Source organism: Alosa alosa, chromosome 19, assembly GCF_017589495.1.
Source record: "Alosa alosa isolate M-15738 ecotype Scorff River chromosome 19, AALO_Geno_1.1, whole genome shotgun sequence".
NCBI lineage: Eukaryota > Metazoa > Chordata > Actinopteri > Clupeiformes > Clupeidae > Alosa > Alosa alosa.
In genome coordinates, this window is record NC_063207.1 from 30,466,261 (window position 1) to 30,486,558 (window position 20,298).

Below are 20,298 nucleotides of genomic sequence, written 5' to 3' on the forward strand. Positions count from 1 at the left end.
TCATACAAAATGAAACCAAACTAGTGAAACAAAGGCGAACACTTTAACAGGGGAAATTAATTGGGCATGAATCATACTGAACGCTATTTTGTCAATGAGCAGAAACACACACGACATTCAAACTATTGATAAGATGTGCACTATGGAAACTGGTCTGTAACTTTGGACGAATAAATGCCATTGACTCGACATATCCTGACTTAAAAAACCCTTTTCTTGCTTACTTTATCGCAAACTCGGTGGGGCAGCTTGTAGTCTTTTTCAATTCATAGAAGGGCGAGCCCACAGTCTTATGTGCCATGGAGCCTAAGTTTCAACTTTGGCTTCGTTCACCCAATGCAGTCACTGGTCGCAATTACAAAGTCCGGGAAGGTGTGTTCAATCTTTTAAAGTTTTAAGTGCAGTAGCCTATCTGTCCCCTTTGAAATAATATCTCGAAGTAGCCTCAGATGAGTTCCAGTGTTAGGCTACCATACGATCCAACCTAGGAAAGGGCTAGCAGCTAAACACCTTGGAAACACTCTTATGTCAAACTCCACAAGCTAGCACTCCGACCATAGAGAGTATAAACCATGACTCGAGACGAAATCACAGATCGATAATAATGCATTTACTAGCTGGTAACTAAACCACAGCGGGTCTGTAAACAGAATCCAATGTCCCTTTCTACTCACCCTGAAGCCAGTTGTTCACCGTCTCAGGGCAGATTGTTGATGCGAGGGAGTTTTAACTCGCAGTGCTGCTATCCAAGAGACTCGTGCAATATCAACATCCACAAGGTAAAAATCTGCAAACTCTCTGTAGCGGGGCTCTACAGTCAAAATGTCGAATGAACTGTCTGGGGGCAGGGTTTGTGCATGTGTGTGTGTATGCTTGTGAGACGTTCCTCCACAGGTGCTGCCGATAATGGAGACAATTGACAAGACCCGTGATTGGTGGCTGCAGGGGATAAAAGCTGACTGGGCCCTCTCATCGGTGCGTTCCCTTTATCTGCAACAGGCGTCCGGATACTTCACGCACCGCAACCCACGAGCGAGGCGCCGGGATTACCGCCTCTGACTTCCCAGCTACTGGCGGCGAATTGACCAAACATCCGTTCGGACACCGTGAGGGCGCGAAAGGATTATCCAACGCACCCGATTCTTCACGTGAAGGAAAGTAATTGTGCTGTTGTCTTGTGAGTGGGTTTTACCCCGCGATTTATTGTGGCTACTTTGCTGATTCACTTCCTCCTCCTCGCAGTTCCTGGTGGAGTGCCGACTGTTGACATTCAAGAAGGAGCATTGGCTAATTTAGAGGCAAGCTACCCTGTTTCAGTGCGAGAGACAAGGAGGCCGAGGCGGCGGCGACTTCCTGGTTCTGTGTTGTGGATTACGAACTGTGGGCTGGGTCGTGAGTGGTTGCTGGACTATTCATTCATCCTCTGTACAAACAATTGTGTGTTACTAGGCTGGCCATAGGTAAGATAGAATGTCAGGCTGCTCGCTACAGTTTCTTTAGAAGTGTGTGCAGGGTGGGGAAATCCATTGTGTAAACAGGACTTTAACGTAGTAGCAATTAACTGTGTGTGCGTGTCACCCTTTGGATTGCGTGTTGTGCTAGTTCGATTGAATACTTCTACTATTTACATTTGTGGCTATTCTGCCCTTGTTTTCACAATAGTGTGATCTTTTGTGGGTGCGTGTGATGTGATTTTGTGCACAAGTGTGAATCGCTAGTAATAGGCCTACCTGCGTTAGAGTAACTGTGACTATATGATTTCTCTCCCCTCTAGAGGGCGCCAGATCCTCCACACTGGTTTAAAGCAGTATTGTGTAGCTGCTTGCACTTAACTAGCTGCTATCCCTGAGATCTTTCATACTGGTTTGAAGTAGTTAACTGGCTACTAGCCCTAGACCTTCCACACTGGTTTAAAACAGTATTTTGTAGCTGCTGACATTTAACTAGCTGCCATCCCTAGATTCCCCACACTGGTTTGAAGTAGTTAACTAGCTACTTTCTCTAGATCTTCCACACTGGTTTGAAGCATCAGGACCTAGTTACTTATACATATATGTATTGTGTGTGTTTTTATATGCCTTTTTTAATGTTGTAATAAAACTGAGTTTTATATATATCCAGTGTGTCTGTTGTTGTACCTCAAGGGTCAGTAGCATAATTCCTGCTCCCGTTACATCTCCACTAACGTTAGCCTAAAATAAACGGCAAACTCGTGTATCCTCCGTGTATCTAGGGTCAACTTGGGGTGACGAAGTTTTTAACAGTTTCAAGGGAGGGAGAGAGCCCGTGTGAGTTGCTGTTACGAGTGCCAGTAGTCCAGACTGCATTAGCCTACATTGCCGTGACGATGCGTGTTATATAGCTTATTTGTATATGCACTGTAGCTTCGCATAGGCCTAATGTAGTAGTGAGTATGCAGTTGTGTGGAGGATGTACAGTAGGCAATGTGTGTGTGTGAGGGATAGAGGGAGACAGAGACAGCATGCGTGTTGCTGTCTCAAGCGCCCCTCGTCTAGTTTTCTACATGACCTGTAGGCTAGGTCTACAGTAGCCTGTGTTGTGCCGCACAAAATGTATCTATGTTCTACATTGCACAAAATGTATACCCCCCCGAAATAAACACATACATAAATAAACATATTTTCTCCGTCACTTTGGCTTCCTCGAACATTTTCCCTACGTTTCGCCACTGCTTTGCAACAGATAGATTCCAGTGTCCATGCTCTGGCAGCACCCACAGTCATTTTCACCTAAATGATCCTACTGAAGGTTGAGCTGGAGCCTGAAACCGATCGTCCCCCATCTAGTGGTAGTCAAGACACTACAGGCCTACAGGCTCAAATGTGTAACCCATGCCATTAAAATTACTAATTTTCGTGTATACATAATATGCTGCAGCTGTTGCCTATAGAACTTCTCAGGTCCTACCCAGAGCCATAGAAAAAGAGAGTTGCGACACTCTTTGAAGTCGCCGCCACGCGGTCACGTGGTTCACGTACGCTTCAACAGTTCCAAACAGCTCTTTGCGTGTCGTGTTATTTCAATGGGATAGACAGCAGCGAGTGCGTTATTGAACGGGAAACATTACAACAAACCAAAAACGTGTGTTATTACGTGTTAGCATGCTTACATTATAGTGTCAATTATATAGTGCGAGTATAATTAGTTTACAACATCGATCTAAAATATGTTCTTTGGTAGTTCTAACATTGAACGTTTGTTTCCTTGCTGGACATGAGCTGAACTGGATTCCTACATTTGCCTGTATCACGCTACATACTTTACTTACATTGTCAAAACGTAGGCTATTCATTTTGTATCCTTTTTGTGTGTGGACATTAGATCCAGTGTCCTTTTCAGTTCGTTTGGTGAGATGAAGGTGCCCCAATCTACCACACAACTTTGATCATTGTAAGACTAGCAATAAACGTCTATCAAATATATAAATATATGAATGGCATTCAGTAGCCTAACACCTTAAATTTTAAAAGTTTGATCAATGCATTAAATCTGTTCAGTTCTTTTAGAGAAATAGCATAAAGGTGGCCACCACACTGCCTTGGTAACATTTTAAGACTAAGCCATTAATATGTCAAACACATAGGCTAAATAAGAATCAATAACAACTTAAATGTGAAAAATTGTATTAATACTGCAAGATAAGACACCCACTGTTTCAATAACACACTTGTAACTCAATAAGCAATCAACTATTTCAATAAAACTTACTTATAACTTATATATTTCAGCCGGCTGGTGAGACTATAGCATGAAAAGGATGACTGATACATGTTAGGTTTTCAATAGAATTTTTATTAAGTTTTCAATGTGTGTTTAAAACAATAATAGGAACAAATGCAAAAAAGACTGGGAGGAAGGTATGGTGACACTGCAACATAAAAGGAGGTCTGACACTCATTTAGGTTTCCAAAAAATAAAAAGATTTCAGTTTCCAAAGTTTGAACAACACGTGTGTGAACTACACAAAAGACAAAATGTGGAAGGGATGTAGCCCTCCGTGTACTCTGTACATCTATAAGAGGGACATGGTAAGGAGGATGCAACATTTGGCTGGAGTCGGGAGTGTTATGGGAGGTGTGGAAGATGCTGGATCAACACAACTCCATTTGTGTAAGGGCCCCATCGTGTGGACCTTAAAGGACAAGTTTGGTATTTTACACTTAAAGCCCTGTTTTCAGATAATTTATGATTAAATAGAACGTTTAAGATTGAAATTTGGACAGATGCTGCTGTCCTGAGAATTTTCGGTTTCTGTGGTAGCGCACCCCCCTCCTCCACAACGCTGCATAGGTGCACTGGAACAATCCTTCCTAAAACGCATTAAATTTTCTTTAACAAAGACGTGAAACTCACCGAATGGTCAAGGGTGTTCACTGATATGCTCACACAAAAATCGCTGCAAAAGATTCTTTCCAACAGGTTTTATCGTAGTTTTTGTCCAACTCCATTGACTTGTATTGGATGTGCTGTGAGGTACGGTATTACTCATCTGCCGGAAAACGGATATGGAGTTGTTTGTATTCTTTCTGTAGTCTTATGCAGTCGCGGTATCGTAGGCTACTACACTATCCAAATTATTGTCACGTTCAACCATGGCTAATGCTAAAATGCCTTGGAACTTGCACGATGTGAATGATAGCCTACGTGAATCATTACGTTTTCATCATGAAAGTTCTACAGCCAAAAAAATAGTAAACGTACAAAATCATGTAGCCAAATTATTCATGTAGGCTAGGTTTAGGCTTATGATGTGAACAGGTTATGGACATAACAAATAAGTTCATTTTCCGCCTGTTACAAACGTTACGTTACAAAATGTCAACCTTACCCCAAGTTCTTCCAACTCTGTCGTCCCAGGAGGTAATGTGGGAACCGCTGTATTTCTCAGGCGAAAGAGCTTTTTGGGGGCGATTTCTTTCGACCTCCAGCAAAGTTCAGTAAAATGCAGACCGCAGAGACACAGTGATCAGTTTTCTGCAGATTCTCAACAGGTGTGCTCACATTCAACCCCAGAAATTCCAGCCACAACTTTAGCCTTTCTGGATCGTTGAAAGGAAGTCTGTGACAACTTTTTTTGCTATGAATTTTCCCGCAATTCAGAACTCCACTAAATCGCCTCATTTTTAGCTGTCTGTTGCAAAATACTTCAAGACAGCGATCTTCTGCTTCTTCCGTGTATTCAATGAAATGCCAGTGGTTTGCTTGTAATTTGCAAGACGGTGTAAGGTGCATTATCGCCACCAACTGGTCTGGAGTGTCTATTATTCAAGCTCTAAACGGAAGAATGTACGGGTGTGAGGCGTTTGGAAAAATAGCTCCACAGTTTTACAACGCATGGTAAAACACCTGTTGGAAAGCATCTTTTGCAGCAATTTTTGTGTAGGCATATCAGCGAACACCCCTGACCACTCGGTGAGTTTCACGTCTTTCTAAACAAAAGTTTAATGCGTTTTAGGAAGGATTGTTCCAGTGCACCTATGGCAGCGTTATGGAGGAGGGGGGGCGCTACCACAGAAACCGAAAATTCTCAGGACGGCAGCATGTGCCCAAATTTCAATCTTAAACGTTCTATTTAATCATAAACTATCTGAAAACAGGGCTTTAAGTGTAAAATACCGAACTTGTCCTTTAAACATAAAAAATTATCTTATCTGACCATTCCAGTCATATATCGCACACCCTTCTTGTCCTCTGCATCCTTGGTCCTGGATAAGCAGAACAGGCACAGTGGAGAATGGAGGGAGAGAACAAAGCAGGTAACACTCGGTGTATACTTGGGACAACACATTAAGTAAGTAGCAGAAACCTAAGCAAGAGGCCATCTCCAGCAAGAGGCCAGCAAGGGTTTTACATACCCATACACAGCCAACCATTTGCAAGGCTGGTTGGGGGTGCCACAAGTCCACAGAAAACTATAACAATAACATGAAGAATGATTTTGTTGGGGATTACTTTCAGAGTGATCTACAGTGGGCAGTGCTTCGACTTGGCCAGCTTCACTCGCGGTCCACGCGTGGGATCACGCGACTTTAATTTGTATTTTCCCAGTGTGACGCTGCAACAACCCAAACAACCGATAGATGGCTCAAGTGAGCAGGGTGTCTCGTAAAAAGAAATGGAGCCTGGAAAACCCTACACAGACTTCACTACAAACTTTAGCAGACTGGTTTAGAAATAATTTAATAGCCAGAAATATGCCTGCCCTGCCCTAATAAAGAAATATTTGGTTAACTGCGAGTGAATCCCGTTTGCAGCCGTAGAAGAAACATGAGGACAAATTAAACATTCTGGTTTTCTCCGAGTGCAACGATGATAGACAGACATCATCTGGACAAAATATAGAGCATATTAACCTCCGTTGCTCAGCCAAATGCCTTCCTGTTACGTCCTGTTATCACGGAGTTACAGGCGATAAACGATTTTTGATGGTCACAAGTTTACTTCATTAGCGGTTTATTTTTTTGATTGTTAAAGAGTGTTTTTCATTTAAAGGTTTGACTTCGTGCTTATTCAGTAGAGCATTTAGTGCTCTTCCCAATCCCAGACGTTCACATTGCATGTTTGTTTGTAATGGATGCAACCGCGAGATACGCTTGTCATAGGCGCCGATACCGTGGGTGCTCCGTCTCTCGGCACCCACTGAAAACATCGAGCACCCACGTGTGACAGCTTACAGTCCCGGCTAAATTTACATTCATTTAAAATCAAACATCGCAGTTTATGTTAAATTCAGCATCTCTCATAATGTGATTGGATATGTTGCTGTCAATTCCCTACTTCATATACTAACCACCAATGAGAGCGTCTCTCGTATGAAAATTCCTGACACTTCCCACCTGAAGAATTAACGCAAGGCTTTGTCGGGTCTTCAGCCCCGAATGTTATAAATGTATATAGCCCTGAATATCATTTTAAAAGTAGTCTGACAAAGCTTATTGTTTTGTGACACAGCTAAACACTGGTACCTCATAGAACGTCTATAACATAGCCTAGCAGATAGAAAGAACTCACGCAAATCTAGCCTACAACACGCAGACAGCTTTATGCTTGGGGAGAGAGCGTCTTGTATACAAGACTGTGCTTTATGATTGTTGCCTTCTGATGGTCTCTTGCTAATTCACTGAACTGCATTAGGTGACACAAATGGTATTGCCTTTATCTTATAACTTTGTCTGAGCGCCTGAGACATTCGAAAATTAAGAATTTAATTAAGTTTATTGACTTGAAAAATACACTAATTTTTGCAAACTCCCTTCATTCAACCCTTGAAGACATCGCGGTCTGGTGCGCTATGTAGATCGTTTCTCGTACCATTTAATTTCTCAGAATTTAGGTCTACTAGGCCTACAATAACGTCATCACCAAATACATCTTTTATTTTTAGTTGATCAACCACAAAGAGTAGCATAGGCCTACTGTGCACAGTGCACTGACGACTGTAGCAGCCCAACGTAACCAGTTGTTGTAGATGAGAGGCAACCCCTTGTTTCAGATAGCCTGGACAACATGTTACCTGGGTGTTGCCTACATTATTAATTAATGGTAGCCTACAATAGTTAATTGATTCGCGTAACATATTAGTTGGCTCAAAGAGTAGGGAATCAGGATGGAGAGAGTCACGCGTGTGTTGCTTTTTCTTGGGATCGAATCCAGTTTAATGCTAGTTTTCAAAACATATTTTTTACATGTCTTTTGTCCAGTGGCTGTAATGTAGCCGAGCACTCATGGCGCATGATGGCGACTTCAAACCGCCTAAAACAACTTGTTTGTGAATGTCTGACAACTGCTGCAGCACATGCACGCGCAAGGAAACCAGTAGGTGGAGAAACCAGAACGAACACAACACCGGAACGATTTTAAGGCTACTCAATGGTGCTATTTCACACGCATTATAGCGACCCCCACTCACCGGGGTTAGTGGAAGGTGTTAATAGACGATTGGCGTAGCCTACAGTGGACTAGGGCTGTCAAAATTGCTCAAAAATGACGTTCGAATATCCCCTCTAAAATAAACACATGTATTCGAATATATTGGAATATCTAGGCTATATTATTTGCGCATTATGTCGTGCGCATCATTTCATCTGTTTTTAACTTTTTGTATGGTTATTGCTTGACAGGGGGGATCCCAAGCAGCTTTCAGCCATAAGGCATTTCCTAATTCACCTGACACTGATATTCAAAATGTTGAAACTATTTCGGCATAGCCTATAAGCAGTTTAATTAAATGTAATGTTAGTTGTAAACAAACGGGCTACTTGGTGAGGCTTGGCCTCACAGATGCGCTCGTGCCTTAAATGGCAATACAAATCTTCACGATAGGCCTATTAACTGACCGCCCGATTCACGTTGGCTGGGGGGGCAGGGGGGGCCATCAGACATTTGTTCCCAAGGGTCTATGAATTAACCCGCCCTGCACCCCAACTAACGCAACTTTCCACCTCTGAGATAGCTGAAAAGAAGTCTAGAGGACTCTAACTCACTAGACCTACTTACTGTAGGCTGCGCAAACCACAAGCCTGCATTCAAGGCAGGCCTTCTGTTGAAGAATTTTATATAAATCCTGCACTAACAGTAATCCTCCTACCCCCGCTACCACAGCTGTGGATAGTGTGGCATGCTCACGCTTTATGTCTCCTTCTTGCAAACTAGGCCTATAGCCCAACCATTTACGTCTTCAAAAAATAACAACTTGCCAGATATGCCTTCATAAATTTGGGCTTCATTCAGCATTTTGTTCTTCCACTGGAAATGACTCTTCTACATTTGCTGCCTGCTGCATCCTTTCTGTTTGTATTGTTTAGAAAATGTTTGACGTCTTGAGTTAATGCATTAAACATTGTTTGCTGGTAACCAGCCACAAATAGCCTACAGATTCTTGCGTGCGTTCTCTCCAAAATGTGCCCGTTCTATAGGCTATCCAAGTGCATAATTCTGCGGCATAAAGCAGATGTATTTGTGTATTGTACAGAAAAATAAAAATAACCTGTCAAGCAGTCAATTGACTACATTGCAGTCAATAAGTAGTGCAAATTATGAAACCAAAACGTGGGTCATAGTTGTCTAAGCCTCTGCTGTGAGGCCAAACCCATGAACAAAGACGCATTGATATCTGCAATAGTTTTTTTTTTTTTTTTTTTTGGCGAAACAAGCTCACAGCCGAACAAGTCATACTGAAGGGAGAGGCAACTGGCATGTGATCTCCCCACGGGCCAATGGATGTACAGGTTTTCTCCTGTGCCTACGATATTTAATCCAGTGTTTTGTCAAGTTGCAAAATGCTATTCGTTTTAACAAATTTTTATGATAGTATGTACTTTTTGTATAGGGTACTATCTTAATTGCTTTATACTCAATACTTGACCAATGGCTATTGCACCTGTCTATTGAAAGTGAGAATGTGGCATGTGATATACTGTGTAGGCTTCATAAAATAAAATAAACAGATTGCTAATGGCCTACAAGCTGATCTGGGGGGCGTTTCCCGTACAACTACGGAGGTTAGCTTTTTACTAACAGGATGCATCGTTCAACTAACCAACATGTAAGTTACGACTGTTTCCCAAAACTGGCGTACTTACTGTAAGTTTGGACCATGATAGTTTCCAAACTTCAGTAGTCTGGACTAAGGTGGTTAATGACGTTTAGTAGCACGTGAACGGGCACCTGCACATACTTCTGTAGCGCATTGCGTTAAGGCCGGCAGATGACAGCCGCCGTTGCACAGCAGTCACCGGTCCCCTGTCCAAGAGTTCGAATCTGGGTTAAGACGTTGACAACAATATTGCCATCGTTGTTTACCTAAGTTTATATTTTGTGCAGATCATATTATCAAAATCAGAATCAGCCTTCTTGGCTCGGTTTGTGTAAACTAACAAGGACCCCCCTCCATGAAAATCAAAGGCTACATATTCTCAGCTGACTCGTCAAAAGTGCGCACCACCTTATTATTATCTGCAAGTGTGTGACTTTTTACTTACGTGCACATGGCTGCAAATTGACTTTTTAATTTATGTATTTTCTGCCTTGGGCATTTTAAAATATGGATGTATGGTGGTTAGAAGTGTAAATATCAATTAGAAACCTAAATATATTTATAATTATTAATTTGCAAACAAATAACTGGCGTCAGTGACGTCTTTGACATGAAGATCCCTGGAACTATGCTTCTAGCATTCTACCACAGGTCGAGAGGTGTAGTTGTAACTACACAACTTTACGATAGTGGTTGCGAACGTTCGTTGCTACTATGGTTTTGGGAAACACTAACGTAGTGGAACGATGCATTATTGGACTATGTAAGTTCCAAATATGAATGTAATTCTGCGGCATAAAGCAGATGTATTTGTTTATTGTACAGAAAAATAAAAATGACATGTCAAGCAGTCAATTGACTACATTGCAGTCAAGAAGTAGGGCAAATTAATTTACGAAACCAAAACGTGGGTCATAGTTGTCTAAGCCTCTATTGTGTAGCCTGTTAAAAACGTCGCCAGATAGTATTAAATCGGCAACAACATTGTTTTCTGCAGAAGCCTACCCAAGGCTACAGATTCATTCTGAACAGTTATTTCTCTACTGGCTCAATTATCACACCACTGTTTTGATTTGCGTAGTTGCGTTAACCCAAACACTGACAATAATGTAGACAGCAAATTTCGATTTTGATTTTCGTTACCACCGTGTAGTCAAGCCTTAAGCCATACCCAAGTAGCCTAAATCGAGGTAATGTTTAATTATGCATGATTTATTTTGTTATTGAATTCGTAGGCTGGGATTACTCTCGGCAACAATTATGTTTAATGGTAGATCCTGCTTTTTCAGAAGGGACCGCAGGCAGAGCGATGTACAGTGGTAGAGCGACGCACAGTGGCTGAAAGTGGTACTAAAGCTTCACGCAGTTTCACGCCGTGTAATGCGTGAATGAAGTGGTCATTTGAAAGTGATGCCCACTGTATGCCCTATTAACCTGACTACACTTTTCAGTTATCCAAAAAAAGACATTTGTCCTACTTACAAGATCACTGACCTAATGAAAGGCAATGCCCTCCTGTCACGTCAGTCTCTTCCATGCAAACTTCGCTATGTATTTGACAAATTACTTGGCAGATAATGCAATCAAAATTATTACACCAAGAACACCAACACGAAATGTAAAATTACTGAAAACTAAATGTACTGAAACCGATCATCAGTTGGAGCAAAAACTCCTACTATAGGCTACAGACGCTATACTGTCCCACAACCACGCTCGTGCCACACCCGCCTACTGCTTGTGCCACTGTCCCGTTTGGAACAGTGATAGTGGCACAGGACTGGGCTGGCAAGGGACACAAGAGCCACGCACCAGTAACAACAACAATAACTTATAATAGTCTAGGTTTTGCTCCTACTGCTTCCCCTGAAATTCATAACTGAAATCCTCTCGTTCACGAGTCGTGGACACTAGCCTACTTCATGTCATGTTCCGCCCATGGTTCAGTTCATAACGCCATAAAACTCGCCATCTAGCAAGCTAATCTATATCAGGTTTAAAGACAATAATCACATTCAATTCCTCCATTTTTCACCTGAAGAGCGTTAATCACAAACCCATTGATAACCAGCACATCTGAATATAGAGTTACCATGCTATATGAAATGTATTTTATCAAGATAAAGTTTGTGTTCCCCCTCATAGCATGTCTAACGTTAACACTATGTGAATGAGCTGACTAGCTAACGTAAGCTAGTAAGCTAACGCAATCAGGTTTGAAAAATATAGCATTATAAACATAATAAAAACCTGTTGACAACCAACCTATCATCTAAAGTTGCCCTACTACAATAGGCTAACCAAATGTGTTTTGTCTGAAATTCATTATTGACGTAGGAACATTATCTTTAAGCTAGCCTCTCTCCACATCAAGGTTTGCAGGCTAACTTTTGGCTTTAAAATTTCGGTCAACATTTAAGCAATAAATATCAGTTAAACAAGCAGCACAAAAAACTCAAAGAACAATACCAGTATCTACTAGTGCAGTTGGTATAGGAAATGCATTTGCCAATTGAAAAAAACGTCGTACCTTCATCTACTTACCACTGACAATATCAGGCAGAAAGCAATGGAAGTGAACGGGGCTAAAGCCGTGAATGTCAAAGTTAGGAACTTTTGAGCTCTGCATAACGCCGAAGTAGCTAGGAAAAACCGCCGCCATTGTTTCCTATGGGAGTGTCGCCACTCTGTTTTTCTACCGCTCTGGTCCTACCATGCCAGTGACGTCATTGAAACGGGCAGCGTTCTAATACTAACAAACACAATTTTGGTGTTGCTTAAAAAAGGCTACGTATTTTTTAGTGTCATTTATTTTTAATTGTCATCAACACATTATCAATGTTGATTCTTTCAGTTCAGTTCAGTTCAGTTCATCTTTAAATGTTAGCTGTGAGGCTAATGTAGCCTACTAGTTTCTAAGCTCCTATTGAGGCTTTTGAGGTACGTGTAACACTTTGATTTCTTTTACATTTTGTGGATATTCCAAACTTGAGGTTTGAGGTGATTTAAATAAGCTAAGAAAGTATTTGTTGAATACTTTTCGTCATTGATACATTTGTATCTTATTTTTTTGTTTATATTGATAATTCATTCTTTTGGTAAATTGAATATTTCTATTCAGTAAACTCTATTTTTATTTAACATTTTAATAACTGAGTTCTGAGTATTTACTTAGATACCATTGGGTAATAGATTGCATGTGTAAATGCTATTTCATGTGAATATGGTTTAAGTCAGTTGCGCACAAGTAAGTATACAGGGTTAAGATTTAAAAGTTTATTAGTTTATTCAAAGTACAGGTAAAGACACACAAACAGACATTTAAACAGAAGGTCAGCAAGAATTCTATATATTCTATATATTTTACTGGGATTAGTTTAAGAACACGGGAATGCCCTTTAGTACTAGGAGATAGGCCTAGGGGGGCGCTACACAACTTTTCAAACGCAGAGGACAACAAGGTCCGGGAAACTTTGGTGTTGAGGAGGCAGCCGAAGTCATTTTTCAGATGGAAATCTCTAAAAAAAGCCAGAAACCTGACAGGCAGAGCTTGTGGAAGAATAAACAAGAATGGTCTGGCTGAGTGAGCAAGCTAATTAACTTGAAAAACTATAAAAATGTAAATTGCAATTTGCTACTATGGGCGCCTAATTAAATCCAGTGGAATGTTAAGGACCAAATTGAATTTGTGAGTGGAGAGAGCGAGAAATATGATTTCCCCTTCCGGTGTATCGATTGGCCACAGCGGACCAATTACACCCATGCAGAGAAGTGGAGGTGGGCGATTGGAGCACAGGGAGATACCTGCGTGGTGCTTTGTGTTAAAAACAGAAAGAATAAAAATAAGAACTAAATACATGTGGAAAAAATCACAAAGCTCCACTGACACTTTCTTGGAAGTTTAGCCTAGTTTTATCGGGTAGTAATTACAACTGATACTTGGTAGGTAGTGGTGACTTCATAAAATATATGGGTTTCAATTCAGAGAAAACATCCAATTTTTTCTCAGTAGACACCCTTTGAGTCCTTTGGTCAGTGATGATGAATGGATCTAACAGATATCTTTATTGCTGCCATTGCAACATCTGAAACATTTGGAACAATGCATTTTACTAGCAATGACTACACTGTGAGTGTATATACTGTCCCCTTGCATGGAGCAAAGCATAGAAAATAACATCAACCTGTTAATTCCTTTACAATACATAAATGGATATAGGATGACAAATTACAACCATTGCAGTGTAGGCTATTAACAAATGCTTTCCTGTATACATGTACTCATTGTGAATAATAATGACTGCAGTTTATGGTCTCTGTGTGTTTCACTGCAGTGTGTTGTCTCTCTGCAGAATATTTTGTGGTGTTTTCACGTCTTCAAAAATTGTCTTAAACTGTTTTTGGGTGGTAGCAAGCAGGACTGCTGAAGGAAAATGTTGTTTATGTTTATTTATTCTTTTTATTTTACGAGAGTGCAGCTCTGAATATTTAAGCTGCCATTATCACAGATGGGAACAAGAAGGCTCGGGCCTGTGTGTGTCTTTTTATTGGCCTAATAAACAATAATCACCCCCAACTCCCTCATCCCGAATAAGGGCACACAGCCGACGCTTTCTCATATGGCTATTCATATAGCTGATGTGAGTGATTATGAACAAATGGTGAAGGGTGTTTGAAAAAGAGACAGATGTTAGGACAAATAAAAATCTTATTTGCTTATCATTCCCTCTCTCCAGCCTTTGACTTCCTCTCTCAGCTCTCTACTACTATTTACACAAGTGTTTTTTTTTTTGTCTCTTAACACCCCCACTTTATGTGTGCTGTGAAGAGGGACATGCGCTGTGTGTATGTGTTTGCATGAATAGCTACAAGCAAAATTCAGCACTGTGCAAAAGAGCCTCCCTGGACAAATTTACAAGTGGCTATTAATCCTTTTGCTTTCTTCCCTCAACCCTTCCCTCCTTCCAGCCCTCTCTCTCTCTCTCTCTCTTGCTTTCTCCCCTGACGCTACTTGCAGTTTGTTATCTTTGATGCCCCTGTAAAAGTTTTATCTGGGAAAAAGAGAGAAATGACCCTGTCCGCCAGCGGCGTGAGTTACGGGTGGCCGTAAACAAAGTTGAGCAGGACGATAAATAGCTCCCAAACTGCAGCGGTGGTGGATGGCAACTCCAATAACAGATTAACACGAGCAGGGTTGGGTGGGCCACCGACAGTGTCACACAGCCCATGCATGGCATCCTCGGGCTCAGCCTCCAGCAGTCAGGGGCCACTCGGGAGGGAGGAGGAGAGCCAAATGGGGAGGCCATGCCCCCACAAGCAACACTTAACGTAGTTAACACAAACACTTAATTAATCATTATTTTTAAGTATGTTTTCAACATTAGTGCGTATGTCAGGTTAAAAAACATTTTTGACAAATGAAGGGACATGAAGCAAGATAGTAGTGAGTAGTGATTTTTCTTGAAAAATCAACTATAAATACAATAGAACAATATTTACAGTTATTTTAATAACTGAAACTCAATGTTTTTAACCTGACATACGCACTTTAAGGATTAACTAATATGTATTTCCTCGTCTTATTTAGTAGGTGTTATCAGTGCATTTTCCTTTGTTATAAATTATGAATTCCTGATGTGTACTGAATTCATGATAAAGGTACAACTACGGTACAAATTAATAATGATGAATTAAGTGTTTGTTAATGCTTAACTAATACTTAACTAATGCTTAATTACAGTGCATGAAAATGCACTGTACTGTTCTTCCTAGGCAACTTCTTCTTATTATGACCGCCGCGCAGCGAATATAGGTTTAGTCAGATTTTTTCTTTTTCGCATGTCCAAATTTCCGTCAAGGATTCCCGGGACACTGAAAGACCGGGGTACACGAAACTTAGTGGGCATGTAACCCTACATAGATAGCATGGAACCATCGTTTTTCGTTTTGATCTGTAGCCCCCCCCGCTGGACTGGACCCCCCGAAAGGAGGGTAGGGCAGACACAGTTTTCTATGAATATCTCGAGAACCGTAGGGTTTAGGAGGATCATTTTTTTTTTTTGTATGTTGATCTCAAGGGGCCATGTCAACCCATTCCATAACCACTCATTTCATGTATAGCGCCACCTAGTTAAACACAAAAAAGTATGGAATGGGTTATGTCAGTCTATGTATCAGCCCAATGGCTTTCCAAAAACCAAAAGTGTATCTTGTAAATTACCCCACTAATAATGTCCGGAATATTACCAAACTTCTACAGTAGTACAAAAAGTGTCTGTACTCATCAAACGAGGCATTGGAAAGTTTGTAAGTAGCCTACACCAGGATTTTATTTAAATAACACTTGCCTGATAGTGGTAGCAGCAGAGAGTAGAAGCTATGTCGACATCACTTCCGTGACTTGTGAAAAGCCCGTAACAGTCCTTTGCAAAACTCATAAGTGTACGTACAAGTGAAAATACAAGCATTTATAAAACGTATGCATCGCTTTCTGCCAGGACTTTTACGGGCTTTTCCCAAATCATGAAATGACGTCGACATAGCGTTGCAGTAGGTGTTGTTTATGAGTATGAGCATGAGTATGTTTAGACCCTTTTAGTACTACTGTAGAAGTTTGGTAATATTCCGGACATTATTAGTGGAGTAATTTACAAGATGCACTTCTGGTTCCAAAAGTGCTAACGCTAAGCCATTGGGCTGAAACATAGACTGATAGCGCAAACTTGACCAAGGGAAAAAAGCTTCTGGGGGTGTGTTTGGCTCGTGGTCATCGTGCAAATGACCCTAGGGTGAAATTCACTCCGAACCATTGCTTTAGACTCTCTGCTCTCCAAAATCCCTCTAACGTCTATGATTTCTTTTAACTCAAAAGCTAGTTAACCAAAGATGAAAACTTTGGGTGAGATTTTACCAACACAGACTAGGAAGCTTTGTCTGTAAAGGGTTTATGCATGGTCAGTGACAAACAGGCCAATGGTGACTTGTTCTGCTGTAACATGCATTCTGCTCTAACATGCATATAGACAGACTTAACAAAACATTACAAGCACCGAAACATGAACAAGGAAATGTCCATGGGTACTAAAATATAACAAGCCATTTTCATTCATACCCATCTTGCCACTAGACGTACCACTGCTACCATCGCTGCTTTAATGCTTTACTGTTTTTTTTTATATTCATTTACACTTACCAAGTATTTCTTTATGAGTTTCTCAAAACCTTCATTTAAGTACACAAGTGCTTTCAGGTTGCAAGCTCTCAACAAGCCAATGGTATGATTCTGCAAAATAGGGAAATATGATTGAACACTACTTTACTTACATTTACAAATTAAGCATTTTAATGTTTACCTTGCCTCCAATGTTAATTTTGAGATTTGGGGATTGGGATTTTGGGATGCAATGCCTGTTACTGGTCCATGGATAAATTTACCTTGAAAATCAATGTGTTTCAAAAAACTCTCAATACATTGGAAATGCATTATAAGAACATATCTGGTTCAAGAGGGAGGTGGGACATGTGGCAATGCATGTTTAATCATAGCAGACATAAACTTTCAGAAAATGGTAGGCTTTCCCTCAATATTACAGCCGAAATTAGTAGAAATAGTCTTTCTAATTGATTTGCCTGGTGAATCAGGTGAAAAGCCTATTAGTCTTTCTTATGTAGGGAAAGATAATTACACCACTAAAACCATACCTTTTCTCATGTCCTGCTTATTAAACATGCAAAGACAGATGTCCCACCTCCCCCTACGTCACAGACAGTACATGTTCATAGACAGTACTTTCCTGTGTATTAGCTGCCTCGTGTATAAGCTGCAGGACAGTGTTTTATTCAAGTTAAAAGAAACAAAATCATATTAATACCATATTAATTGCCCCCGTGCATTAACTTCATAGCTGAAGAATTTTGCAAAATCAATGTATAAGCCGCTGCTAATAGTTGGGAAATTACGGTAATGCATTTCCAATGTATTGAGAGATTTTTGGAACGCACTGATCTTCAATGTAAATCTATTCATGGGATTGAAACAGGCAGTGCACCCCAAATATGTCAATGTTAACTTTCAAATTCATGTCATGTCAGCAAGGTAAGACCTTTCAAAAAAAGTTAGCAGGTGCATGGTAAGGTAGCTCATGGCCTAATATTGGATCACAGGTTTTCAAAGTGGGAGGCACAAAACAACTTCTCACTAACCTGGTCAATGGCAGCCATGATCTCCTCCCTTCCAACGCACACACAGCAGACCTCCTGGAGCAGATGATGTCGAGTTCTGACATTCTGACAACGTTATGAGGGGAGAGGAGATAGAAAGAACAACTAACAATACAACCCAGCATTTGGAAATACAGAAAGAATTACAATTAGCATATAGTATAGGTGTCTGCGACCAAAGTGACCATGAGCTAACCTGTAATACTTTAATAAATGAGACCTTGATGACACTCCGGTCTTGCGCTCTTTGCACTGTCACATAAAGGCCTGTGGGGAGAAAGAGAAAGTATATCAAACTCAACAAATTTACACTAAAATGTGTAAAACTATAATAATATTAGATCACAGAATCAATTGAGCATTTTAATAGAATTGAACTAGGAAGAAAACCTTTAATTAGATTGGCTTGTTTGTGATTTAATTAGTTACTTGTTTGTGATTAACAAATCATTCAAACATTTTGGAGTATGCAGCCTCTAGCTCCCAAATATAGTGGTTGACAACAAATGTGTGTGCTTAAAATGGACAAGTTTCCATGTAAGAAACTGCCATTTGCTTTGCTCTTTTAACTGATATATAAGCCGGATGAGAGCCAAGTAGCCTATGATGGCAATAAAAAATAAAAAAAAATCTGATGTTCCTGCAACTGCTGTCCTTCAAAGATTGCAGCTAGCAGCTACACGTGGCTAATGTTACAGAGAGACTTGGCAAGATGGCAGAGTTTGCTACACGAACATTAAAATGATTCAAATGTTTCTTGACAGACTTTAGAGTCTGCATCAAGGCTAATTGTTAATGACACACAAGGATAATTTGGTTGAACAGAGTGGGGTGCACCTACGTTTAAACATTAAACTTTTCCGATAATCCAACTATTAGTATTCACATAAACCCAGGCAGGGTTTGAATGGGGCTAACGTTAGCTGCTATCTTATCTTAGCAGTTAAATACATTGAGTCATCCTGACCTTGGCACTTCTATGAACATTCAATTGTGTTTTATATGAAATAACCCCATCAATGCACCACCCCTGTCTATCTTCAGTAGGGAGTAAAACTAACCTGTGAAACATGATAGAATTCTAGCCTGAGATGACTTAGCAGCTAGCCACCATGACAGATTTAGTAGCTAACATTAGCTGCTCGAGTTTAGTAACACATAACACTTACACATAAGATCTACTAAAATGATTATTTAAGTTAATAATCAAACTCGCTAAACTCAAAACAAAAACACTATGAACAGCAACAAATATATACCTTGCAATTACAGGATCCAAAAATGTTCCGTGAGCAAGCGAGGAAAAAATGGCGGACCTTCACTTTCTCAACTGTCTCTGGCGGAGTCCTCACGAGTCCTCACGATGGTCCTCATAAGTTGTGAAATAATGCTATGGCAACCATAGAGGGACAAATGTCCTAATCAAATGCGTTTTGTTCAAGAAAGTTGTGTAGAGCCAATGCAAACATGTTAAGTTATTCTGCAAAAATGCATTATTGATTTGAAATAACACAACTAACTCAATTTCATCTTATAAACTAATTTTGTTCTGTAAATCCTACGAAAGAGGATTTATTAAGATGAACAATAGTGAGATTTCATTTTTTTGAGTGTACATACATCGATGATCCAGGCTACTAAGAGGAGCACAGAGAACACACAAGGTGAGGTGCCCCCTGCCCACCACAATAATTAATCTTTAACAGGTGCGACTGGACCAGAAGGTTGGTCCTTCTCTGGTAAAAAAAAAAACAAAAAGGTAAGGAAGGGGTGCACAACATTGTTTCTGAATGCTCCAACATGGCAGGAGATCACAGCATCATCAGTGGAACAAACTGTGATTTCTGGTATTTCGCTGCAAACAAAAAGCCACTTGATTCATGTAATTCAGCTTTTTTCTCAGTGTGGAAACACAAAATGGTATGGATTAATGCCTCTTCCTACATAATGGATGCAGTCGTTGACGTCAGTGCAACACAATACATGCAGTTATGGCTTTACATAAAAAATGTTATGTTAAGAGCTGATAAGTGTATAGGCTAGTGTTAGAATGCCAGTGATGTCTTTGTGTAAGCCAATGTGGGCGAGAGATTGAAAACTGTGTGACAACTCTTTGTCTCAGCTAGGCCTTAATGTTATTCTAAATAAAGGCAGAGAGAGAAAGACAAACTTTGACAATGTTTATGGCTTCAAAGAGACTTCTTCCAAAGAGCACAGAATAATCTGGGAATATAATTGAAAACAGGAGGAAGACCGCAGTAGTCCTAATAAAAATAATGAACAAGATGAATTTGAAGAATTTCTAGTTACCAAAAAAGCCTATAGCTAATCTTCATATTTTCTTGTTACATTTTTTTTATGAAAGACCGATGTCTTGTATGGAGTTATTATGTTCATGCATACAAGATTACCAGGTTTGGAGTGATAATGTGACTAAATCATCCATCTCAGATATTGTGTGACAGGCAGTGGAAGAGAAATCATGGTATGTTGGTATAAAGAAAGGAAAGTGCATAGACAAG

The 20,298-nt window shown here is 40.3% G+C and overlaps 1 long non-coding RNA gene across 1 annotated transcript; it reads right to left on the reverse strand.

Annotated features, from left to right (window-relative positions):
• Window positions 1-5,694: 5,694 nt before the first annotated feature.
• On the reverse strand, window positions 5,695-19,112 carry LOC125284606. Its single transcript, XR_007191900.1, has 5 exons — window positions 19,036-19,112; window positions 17,973-18,043; window positions 17,759-17,842; window positions 16,749-16,838; window positions 5,695-5,726 (listed from the first exon to the last, which is right to left on the reverse strand). It is a non-coding gene; the product is annotated as an uncharacterized LOC125284606 (long non-coding RNA).
• Window positions 19,113-20,298: the final 1,186 nt, after the last annotated feature.